Source organism: Ruditapes philippinarum, unplaced genomic scaffold (genome assembly GCF_026571515.1).
Source record: "Ruditapes philippinarum isolate M1 unplaced genomic scaffold, ASM2657151v2 ctg3602_1_1_1_1, whole genome shotgun sequence".
NCBI classification, from domain to species: Eukaryota; Metazoa; Mollusca; class Bivalvia; order Venerida; family Veneridae; genus Ruditapes; species Ruditapes philippinarum.
The window spans coordinates 44,386-56,780 of record NW_026858945.1 but is presented as its reverse complement, the minus strand read 5'-3'; the positions used below and the strand labels follow the sequence as shown (position 1 = coordinate 56,780).

The 12,395-nt window shown below is 33.4% G+C and overlaps 1 long non-coding RNA gene across 1 annotated transcript in view; it reads left to right on the top strand.

Annotated features, from left to right (window-relative positions):
* The window catches only part of LOC132754748 (uncharacterized), a 41,540-nt gene that overhangs the window by 3,779 nt on the left and 25,366 nt on the right, over positions 1 to 12,395 (top strand). The window contains exon 2 of the long non-coding RNA XR_009629121.1: positions 90 to 134. This is a non-coding gene — a long non-coding RNA (uncharacterized LOC132754748). The remainder of the gene's footprint in view (positions 1 to 89; positions 135 to 12,395) is intronic.

The window sequence follows — 12,395 nt, the reverse complement described above, 5'->3', positions numbered from 1 at the left end:
CTCCCCTAAATTTAGTGAACAGTTCTGAACTGTGACATGTTTATAATAGAGACTGCATCATAAAACTTTTAAATTCTTTTTCTTTTCAGGACAGAGAATTTCTAGAGCTTGAAATAAAGTATGGCATATTACAGGTGAGATTTCTGTTTTAAACCTTTGTAGAGCATATAGACATAATTATAGGCTTGAATATAATAATATAGGAGTGAAATTTAACCTTTGAATGATGTTGAAATCTGATGAAAAAAAGAAAAGAAATACATTTAAAGAAATAAAAAAACCGGGTCACCTATTGAGTTTATAGATAAATCTGCCCTTAAATTTGAATATTTTGCTTACTTGAGGACACCCTTGCAGAAATTACTGGTAATTTACCAGGATTTTACTAGGATTTTATTGGGAAATCCCAGGAATATTTACAGGGATAATTTCTAGGAAATGCAAGGAAATCTGAGGAATTTCCAGTTACTGGCTGGCGGTAATTGGAACGACTGAAAACTACTGGTAATAACTAGAAAAAAATGTGAAACCAGGAATGCCTTAGATCAACTTGTATTTGAAAATCCTAATTACTGAGAATGACCTGCCCACGGTATTTGGAACATTTTTCTAGTCAATCCCAGGCATTTCAAGGCATTTCAAAGACCTATGATAATACCAGTAACTCCTGGTATTTTTACAATCTTAGGAATGACTGAGAATGACCTGCCCACGGTATTTGGAACATTTTTTCTAGTAATTCCTTGGCATTTCAAAGAACTTGGATATCCCAGACGTTCCTGGTATTTCCATGATCTAAGGAATGGCTGGAATAGCCTAGGATTGCATTGTACTGAAAATTCCTAGCAACTGGGTATGACTGGACCACAGATGAATTACTGTTACTAGGGCCACCAAAAGATCATTATGATTAAAATCAAATACCGGTAATCAGTTTTGTAGAAGACATCATTACAAGAAAGTGCTGACAATACAAGATGCCATTGGACACAGGGCAATCACAATACTTCACATAAGCACATTGTACTGATGTGAACTAAAATGTGCACTTTTAAATCCAGTTAAATGACAAGCAGTTCAACATCAGTCATAAGCAAACTATTAAATTTAATAAAAAGCATGATTGCATATGAAACAAAGTATTTTCCTTACAGTTTAATTGTTTTTGTATTGTTTAGACACACTTCTTTAGATATATCATTGTAGTTACTGGAATGCAATGAGCTTTGGCAATAACACTTGACTTAAGATTCCTTTTTTTAAAACAGTGTAACATGAGACACCTCTTTGAATTTAGCACTAAAAGTTAAAACATTATAATACTTGACTAGGTCTCTCCTAGATTTTAATTTGCTTTCATCATTTTCTTAACTGATTGAATGCGGGACATCACTTAAACAGTCTAAGAAACGTCACTTAAACAGTACAAAACATGACGCAAGAAACCTCCAGAATTACATGCAACTCCTACATTTTCTATTGCTGTCTTCTGAAATGAGTAAATCCTTGCTGTAAGATCCAATTTTTGCCGGTTTAATAATTTTCTTGTCATCAAATTTTTCATACTGAGAATCTCAGAAATCCACTGAATTGATGATCACTGGTAATCAAATGAAATGTTGATCTTTGGTAATCCAACGACTTCTTTGCATTTTCACAGATATATATATATATACAACAGATAGAAAGCTCTAAAAATAGATAATAGTCAGATTCAGACCCACAATCCTTTGCAGGCTTCGGTGATAATTGGGTTTTCTCGTTAGTCTCCAATTTTCGCACTCTCGTTAAACTTGGACGATATCCATGAATTATTGCTTACATACCCCAACATAGATTTTCATCAGAGAAATATTTGTATAGACTTAAAGTGTGTATAGTACCTTTTACAATAAATAACTATTGCTTCTTATTTAAGCAAAAAAAATGTTTCATCTTCCTCAGGGAATTCAATATGACGGTGTTTTGGCTATTTTTACCCAGGATGCATCAAATCTCTGAAAATCCCGCAACATATGATAACTTATAAGAACACAATTTTGCCAATACTGAATTTAACTGTGTGACATCACAGTTTCTTCTCCATGTATATTTAGCTCCATGGCATTTTGTACAACTTGCCCTCTTTCAATTAACTGAAGAATTTATGACAGTTTCTATATCAAAAGTTTTTGACCCGTTTTATAGATTTAAGCTCTCACTCTCCTCAGCTTTGAACATCATCCACAAGTTAGTTGAACTCCTCCCTTTGTGGCCTTGTGGTACCAATTCTTAACTGAAATCAAACAAATACATTTCTCTACATATGGAAATATACCAAGATATTTGAATACGAAATAAATACAAATCACTTGGCAGGACGTGAAGTGGATGCACACTTGGTTCAAGCGAGTAAAATCATTGCAAACTTGACAAAATGGTTTCTGTGTCTTAAATATTTACAAAACTCTCACATATTTTTTCAGGTAAGTGGGTTTGTATGTTAGTTGATTTTTTTTAAAATGGCCATTCATGAAGGAAGTGTTTATGACACACTCTGTTCTGGGCCTCAGATTTGTAGCTTTTGGTTATACAAAGCTATTGAAGTTATAAACTGGTCATGTACATATTTTGAAATTTGATAAGTGAAAATCCAGGGCGGTTTTTATGCTCATTTATTCACATATGTAAGTTTTGAAGTTCACCAAAAAAGGCAAACTTAAATGAAAATATACTGTGTACAGAGTATTTTTTTATTATTATTTATTATCATTGTTATTCCTGTAATTTAGTGATGTTGATCATTATTTCTGTAAAGTTGGTTGATTCTAACTCAAGCACTCAACTATTCCTTGACTCAAGGAACAAATAACACAACATAATGAAACGGTTTTTACGAAGTCACGGGAAATAACTCTACAAATACGGGATAAATCCACAAGCGGAACCCAAGTTGCACAACTACATATGATGACCTACCTTCCCGTAAGGTTTAATGACTCTATGTAAAATCCTTTTTGATTTACATGCGACAAGTTGAAAATTGCAAAAAAAATTCTAAGTCAAGGTCAATAACTCTAAAAAATAAAATAAATGCACACAAAAATATCCAGTGCACAACTTTACATGCTGATGAACATTCCTGCAAAGTTTCATGACTCTAAGTCAAACTCATTTTGAGTTACATGCGACACAAGTTAAAAATTGCAAAATTTTACTAAGTCAAGGGCAATAACTCTAAAAATACTATATAAATTCAGACAAAAATACCCAGGTGCACAACTACACATGCTGATCAACATTCCTGTAAAGTTTCTAGGGCTGCAACGATACACTAAATGTTCGATTCGATTCGATTTCGATTTTAGACACTCCGATTCGATTTTTTTCGATTCGATACATTTCTGATTACTAATTTATCTTTGGTGTATAATTCTGCTTGTCTGCTCCAAAAGTGAGTGGCCTTCAACCTAGTGCTTTGCTTTTCTGTTGTAATATAACTATTATATAAACCTATTTGACTTAATAATTGTGTTTATGAGAATAAAAAGCTCTTGTCTATTTAGAAATAATTTTAATCAGGCAAATAATCATTCATCTCAGTTACATGACTATCACAGACACCTTCTGCTGACTAGGAATTTAACAAAGTATGTAAATTTTAATGTAAATAATAATGAACATTGAACAAAGTTTCACAAGGTTGTCAGAACTGATAATTCAGATATTCTGTTTATAATTCCCATAATATGTAAAATGAATAATCAATCCTAATGTCAGTGTTGTCACACAATACTTCTTAGTCTAGTAAACAATACAGAAAAAATGAAATTCATGAAATTATCACTTTTTTTCACACTTGACTAAGGAAATAATAATCAATCCCAATACTTACTGAAGTACTAATCAAACTTATTTTGGGAAGGCCAGGACACGGATAAAGTTAACCAAGCAAGTCCACATCGTGTTTTCGTTTCATTGTTGCATTAAATTAGATGTACTGTCAGACTTTGGATATGACACGTCCGTAAAGCATATTTTGCAAGTAGCTTAATCCGTGTCCTGGCCTTCCCGAAACCCAAAGTGTTCGCAAACCTTTGATTTTAATTTTTTAGGAGGATTTTTTAATTTTATTTCATCAATATTTATGTTGATAGCCATTTTGATTTGTTTGCCGAAAATAAAACATTACGCGCCCACTGATTGGATGACTGAGTTTTAACTGGCCAATCATATGCAACGTGATAAAGCGCGAAGGGAAAGGCTAAAACTCTCACTTTTTTCCATGTTTATTTTTGGATGGGGAATCGAATCGAAAATGTTGTAGTTGGTATCGGGAATCGAATCGGCGCTCATAAAACCGGTTTTCGATGCATAGAAAGGTATCGTTGCACCTCTAAAAGTTTCATGACTCTAGGTCAAATACTTTGAGTTTAACATCCGACACAAAAGAGAACGGACGGACAAGGGTAAATCTAAATGCCCGTCACTAAAGTGGGGCAACAAAAAATATCTTGTTCAAGCGTGTTCAACCACTTCACGTCCTGCCCCCTAATACAATAACAGATTACAGTCATCAAATTTAGCACTGGCCTGGTGGCCCATGACCAGTGTAAATTTTAAGAGAATTTAGTTAAATATATAGTAGAATAAATTCAAAACGATTCAAAAATCTTAAATTCGATGACTGAGATTAAGGCAATGTATTCAGGTTAGTGCTTAAAGTATGACACTGTTTGTGCTATTTTTGTTCTTTGCAAATCATCATGTGGGATTTATTTTAATGGACCAGTATTCAGATTCTCTAGTATAGGCTTAGGCAGTGTCAAAGACAAACCATTTTAGCCAGGCTGTCACCTGGACCACTGACCGATAAATTTTGGTGGCCTAGACAACTTTTTAGTGGTCCAATAATTCCTATACATGCACAGAAATCTAGAGATTAAATCACACATACAAAACAAAAACAAACAGAAAACATGAATTCTGTTTCAAATAAATTTTTTGAGGTATCTTATTGTGATTTAAAAATACAGTCAGTAATGTGTTATTTTAAAATACAGACATGATGTAGGCTTATTGAACATCATCTTTTCTTGTTGATCTTGTATATCATATTCTAATATAACTACATAATTTCATAGATTAATGGTGATATAAAAATATTGTTTCTGCATACTAGGGTATTGAACTGTCTGGGGGGGGGGGACTTGCTACCATGCATTTTTCAAAACAATATTTTAAACTTTTAGACCCTGAGGGCATAAGCAAATAATTTCCTGCAGGGAAGCACAACCATCTTCAACGATGGTTTGTTTTTTATTCATTATTATTATATCTTTCCTGTTCAACAAAGAAATAAATAAAACAGGTCGCGAAAATATGTGACAAATGTCCGTTTACGCATTTTTTCCAGTAAGGTTTAAGTATCTTAATTGTAACTAGGAATAAGCTGGAAATACAATTATTATTTCTATTGTTACAGTCGGCAAATTGTTTCAAAATAATGCTTTTAGAAGTGAAGAAAGGTCATTAAAATAATCTCTAGACTCTTCATTTTTTCTAGGGGTCATAAACACGCCGGCTCTGTTTGGGAAAAAATCAGAGCATTTATGATAATACTCACAGTGAATTTCACCGATTGCAGCTTTGAAGGTCTTCTTCTGATAATTTGCTTGAGCAATTTCACCTTCCTCGTTGAATGTCTTTATTGGGGAGACGATATCAGTTCACTGTTGATATGAGACGAAGTGTCTGCCGTCTTTGAATATTGCGCGCACAATAAACCTGTGTTCTACGTAATTTAATCCTGTGTACTACGTCAGTAACATGTGCTTGATTCGCATAATTTCGTGTAGTTCCGTTGTTTTTGCCGTCAATACAATGACTGAATAATTTCAATTATATTCGTTGAATTTTTTTCACAAATCTATTATTTTAAGCCCAAACAAGCGCTTGAATTTCATACAAAGCTACAGTAGTTTCCAAAACAATTGTGTTGCTACGTCATCAGTATACGTATCCAATACGTCATGAAATTATGCTCGTCTTGGTTAGCGTAAATATACGGATATTGCTCGAGTATAAACGTAAAGGTTCGCTGGTTAAGTAAAGACTAAGTTATCATCGTTAATTTCCGTCAGCATAAATATGACCTGCCACATAAATTATAGGCCTACTTTAATTTGATGCGGGATTCGGGTTTTGACTCGTAAAAACTTGGAAATGCACAAATTTGACACGTGAAAAAATCTGCACAAGAGTCAATTTGCCACATGGGATTTTTCAACTATGCAATAATAATCACCTTAAATCCACCCCTAATTAGATCTACATATGTTCAAATCAACACTCCTGGCAGTGTAAGCCGTGTATAAAGTGGTTTATACACACAGCCTGTGCACTGAAGCATGACATCAGTGGATGCAATTTGACAGCGCTAAAAATAGCTCTACACAACTGAATAAAAATACATACTTCAGATGTCAATTATTGATTGTTTTTTTTTAAGGTTTATAATACGTCTTTGATTTACTTGGATTGCCTGTACATTTGTTTTTCTTTTGGATTATATATTCCTACTATCTATTAATTAAATGGCCTATGATAAAATTGTCATAAATTAAGGTCAATTGATTATTAAATTTCAATTAAATGATAATAATAATAGTAATCCTAGAAAAATATTATTAAATAGGTCTAGGTCAGTATGTTGTTTTATTTAAAAAAAAGAAAGAAAACATTTTTATTTTTCAATTTTATTGTCTTCCTTCTTCATTTACTTGCATGTTTACTTTCAACAAAGAGAATTCCTAGTCTTTAGGAATTTTTGTAAGATTCAAGGAATTTAGCACAGATGTTAAGGATTTTGTTCTACAAGATAATTCTAAGTTATTCCTAAAGACTAGGAATTTTGCAAAATTCTTAAGTCTTAGAAATCTCAGAAAATAAATTACAATTCCTAGTATAACTTAGAAATTGATGAGTTGTTTAAAAATTATTAGAAATGCCTAGTTCTCAGTAACTGGTATTTCCTAGGCCATACTAGAATAGCCAAGACTGGTTTTAACATTCTGGAATTTTCTAGGATAATAACTGGGAAATACTGGGACTTTTTAAATGCCAGTATATATTTCTGCAAGGGTATTTCAGAAGAAGATAACTTTTATAAAAGCTTAAAACAAAACCCATTTACTTTTGGTTATTGTTTTATTATGCAAAAATAAATGTACAATCAGATTTTGTATGATGTAATTAATTAGAATAACCATTTGGAACCAATTATACTTTTATGTTGAAGAGATAGCTTTTAAAGCACTGATTTTGTCTCTTGTTCATGCGTGGGGTCTTGAGTTGGATTCCCACACTGGAATATGCCTTTCTTGGTCATTTACATTAAAGCAGACTATAATGAATGAAAGAAAAATATATGTTTCTGAAGTAATATACATTATAACATATAGCACAGAATAAAGGTTGTATAAAAATAGTTTTTCTCTGTCATATAGACATATTCTTCTTTTATGGCCATCACAAATGTTCCCATTTTGACAGAAGACAGACATATTTAATGCTTGTTTTAGACTTAATGTGGTTCAAAATATCCCAAAATACCATTTTCTTTCTTATATCAGTTATAATGTGTAAATGAATGGACAAAAAACATTGTTTATCTCATTCAGCAAAAGGAAAAGCTAATGTGTTGTTAATTTCTGAATTGGAAACTTACACTTTGCAAGAAATGGTATTGATTTGACGTGTCACATGGTAATATGTTACAATTATATCCGTGGAAAGTTGTCACGAAATAGGAAATTGCCGTGAAATAGAGTGCATTTTCTCTCCCCTCAGTTTGGGAATCTCAGCAGTTGGCCTTTTATACTCAAGAAAATAGTCTGTACTTTCATGTTCAATATACAGTAAGATCTGTGAACAAGACCATCTGCATTGAGCATTGTAATACTGGCTTTATGATTCATTTCTTTACTAATTTTGGAATTTCCTTTTCTTTAAATCTATGAATATTCATGTGTTTCAATGATGCAAACTTTGTGATTTTGCAGAACCTAAGTTCTTTAATGCTCCCTGAAAATAAAAAGCACTTGAAGTAAAAAAGGCGCAAAATGTCTAGGGGTAATGTATATTCCAAACGTGGGTTGAAACTTTACTAGTTTTCCAAAGGGGGGTCATGAGTAAAACTTTGCTGATTTTCACTTAAACTAGAACTCCACGAGTCGGATGTGTCGCCTTGTGAACAATATAGTTTAGGAGAGATGGCCAGGACAAAAATGAAATATGAAAACTAACAAAGGGCAATAACTCAAAATATAATAAGTGCAGAGCAGCAGTTTCTGTGCACTGCACTTCTTATCAATAAGATCTATCATTCTATGAAGTTTCAAGTCCATATCTTTTATAATTTATGAGAAATAGCCTGGACAAAAATAAAGTATGAAAATAATAAAGGGTAATAACTCACAAATAAGAAGTGCAGAGTACAGGTTCTTGTACACTGCACTTTTTCTTAACCTATGAAGTTTCATGTCCATAGCTTTCATAATTGAGGAGAAATGACCAGGACAAAAATAAAGTAAGAAAATCAACAAAGGGCAAAAACTTAAAAAATAAGAAATGCAGAGTATCAGTTCTTATGCACTGCACTTCTTCTTAATGAGATCTATGATCCTATGAAGTTTCAAGCCCATAGCTTTTATACTTTCGGAGAAATGGCCCGGACAAAAATTAAGTATGAAAATTAACAAAGGGCCATAACTCAAAAAATAAAAAAATGCAAAGTACCGATTCTTGTGCACTGCACTTCTTCTTAATGAGATCTATCATCCTATGAAGTTTCAAGTCCATAGCTTTTATACTTAAGGAGAAATGGCCCGGACAAAATTAAAGTATGAAAATCAACAAAGGGCAATAACTCAAAAAATAAGAAATGCAGAGTACCTGTCCTTGTGCACTGCACTTTTTCTTAATGAGATCTATCATCCTATGAAGTTTCAAGTCCATAGCTTTTTTAGTTGAAGAGAAATGGCCCGGACAAAATTAAAGTATGAAAATAAACAAAGGGCAATAACTCAAAAATTAAGAACTGCAGAGTACCTGTCCTTGTGCACTGCACTTCGGGTTTTAAAAGAAGCATGCATACCAATTTTGAAGTCAATCAGACTTATAGTGACTGAGTTATGCTCCGGACAAGCTTTAGGGGACGCCGACAATGACGCCGACACGGACGCTGACAACGACGCCGCCGACAAAAGTAACCCCTATATGTAGCCTTTTCAAGGAGACACAAAAATTGAAATGCATACAAATCTCAGAGGGGTCCACATACTAGCGTTATTTAAGGGGGTGGTGGGTGCATAATGATTCCCTTATCTTGCCGTCTGGAAATGCGATAATGTTTCTGGTTTTTCAAAATTTTACTCACATTTGGTTAATGGACTTGCCCTTCAACTGCGATTTTGGATCGACCTGTTTTCATTTGTTTATTGAATGCATGCTCTAAAGTATCTAAAAAAAGGTTTGACTGTGTTATCAATTATACAAGTTCGTAGAAATAAAAGTATATCAGTATATGCTTTTATCTTAGAGTAGCAACTTTATCATCATTATAGAGACATGGCACATGCTGTGGCACTATTTACATGTCTCCGGTCCATTTATACCTTACTGTGTATTATCATCACGACCCATTATAACTTGACATAAACCCCGGGAAGATTGACATCATCTGACAATATCAAAGAGTAAATGATATTTATCACATGCAGTAAATTTTAAAAGTGTTATAAGTAATGGAAGAGGGACTGCAATATATTTAAGAGCCAATATTGTTTTGGTTTGTTAGCTCCACTTTTCAAAAAAAGTGGAGCTATTGTCATGATCCTCTTGTTGCATAGGCATAGGCATTGGCATTGGTTCATTCATTAAGGTTCATTTCTCAGAATCTATATTCACTTCAAATTTTGTTAAAATGTGTTTTGTCATAAAAGAATGCCATTTCAAAATGGCAGATAATCCTATTTTTTTTTCAAAATTATGCCCGGCTTTTTCAATTTAGATATTAATCCCTGGTTAACCTTTTTGACAAGGTCCATTTTCTCAGAAAGTATCAAAGTTGTTCAGGTCGAACATGATGTTCAATATCATCATTCTGTCAGACTGCACAGTGTAAAATTAGTAACCTCTTCATTTAAAACGGATAAACAGTCATGCAGGACCACAGAATTAGGCACCCAGTAGGGCACTTTAAAAAAGAGAAGACTGTATTGTCCACTTTTATTAGTCATACCTAAAATGTCAGTTCATACACTCATATTGTTATCAAATGCAATTAGATTTTGAGCCTTACTTGAAACAAATTGATTTCAACGGAATAAATTGGATTATTATCATTATTCTCTTGATTAAAGGAGAAAAAATTTTGTTTAGAGACTTATATGATTATGTCAGCTTCAGTCAGACTGCATGGTGTAAAATTAGTAACTTTTTCACTGGAAGGGATATTAGTTTCACACCTAGTATAATGCTGGTGTGACAACAGCTACATTGTCATCTTTTAGAGGTGTGAGACCTGAAGTTTTCTCATATAGTGGTGTGAGATTCACTGTTATTACACTAACTGTGATTATGGTGAAGCAGATTTTGGTAAGTGTAGTCACATGCACATGGTGAAAATGACAGTTTGATGTGGTAACATTACTGTGTAATTAAGCTAGTGTAAGTACAGAAAATAAGCAAGAATTAGCAGTGATTCTGTAAATTATGTGAGCTTATTTGCTAGCAAAATTAGATGTTTATGGTACTAGAAGACTTTAACAAAAAAATGAAATAGACATCAGGTGTTGGAACTTAATTGCTAGTCCAAAATTCTCACATTGATGTTCATTTTAAGCCAAGCAGCTACCTTTCAGTGACAATAAACCTATGCATTATGGTGGCTGATTTGGAATGCTTTTGTGTGTCGTGTTGGCCCTAGCGACAACGGGACAAATCCCCAAACGGCGTGTTGTCAGACTTTCATCAACCTGTCGTGAACTATTTACGCCAAATGGCACATTGTCCTGTGGCCTGTTGTTGCGATGTCACATTGTTGCTTGGTTCAAATCGAAGGATTGGCATTTAAGCAAACCGACAAGACATCATTGCGACAAGACGCCGCACGACAACACGCTGTTTGGCGTGCTTCACTAGAGACAGGATGACATATTTTGTCCATGATAATTATTTTTTCTCGGATTTCTTTACTACAATATTTTTGACTCTGATGTGTTTGAATTAAGCAGTATGAAAAAGTCTATCATTGTCTCAACTTAGTGGTGGCTCTTGCATTAATTATGCAACAAAGTCTTATTACTGCACAGAACTATTATTGCCACAAAGGATTCTTAAACCAGCAAAAGATTTTTATTTTCTAAAAAGGATTGTGCAAAGGTGTTTTGTTTTACCATAAATACACGACCACAAAAAATGCTTGGATTATTCTCCTAGATAATGACTCAACATCAAACCATTATCAAGGCTAGAAAAAATGCAAAAAGAAACCAATTCTCTGACTAGAAATCTTATTTCCTTGACAGTTATTGGCTGTAAAACAAGTCCTCCATTTAGGTCTAGATACCTGAAATTTAATAGCACTTTTCATTACAGGATAGTGGTCTGTTGGTGTGGTACAATATATTTCAGAACTTGCGTCTTACGGCTTGTAAATTAAATTTTGCTGTTAACAGAAAATGTCCAAAACTGCTTCTTGTAGAGAACAGTAACTTAATAATCTTAATGTTGTTTATTCATGAGCTTTCTCTTCTACTAGGTTTCCTTGTTTGGATATTAAATCCTATTGTTTATTAATGTGCCCCTTTTATGCCTCAACCTTCTTCTTGCTCAGCACCTTACATAGTGCCCTTGGTTAATTGATATTGTCTGGGGCTGCATTCTGTGAATGTCACTCTGCCTTGGTGATATTTGTTCTCATTATAATTTTTATAGGACTGATCTACTGGGATTTAACAATGATGGTTTTGACAGAATTAGAATTAGTAAATTTTGATCATTTATCTTAGTACTAGCTGACACTGTAACATATACTGAAACTTATATAAATATTCACTTTATTATAGACCTAATTTTGTTACCATATAATTCTTTTCATGATATGCAACCTTCACAATATAACTGGAAAAAATGTTTGGTTTTAAAGAATTTGTGATTAAGAAAGCTTGCTTTTATTTTGGTGATTTTGTTGTAAGTTACAATTTAAGGGAGGGTCTCCTACAAACATCAGCAATTATTGGCAGCAATGATTGTTAAGTACAGCTCACAGTACACACATTGAAAAGGTGAATATTTCATGTGCAAATGATTAGTTATAGAGCACCTGTTAACCCTGTCAAATAAACAAGTAT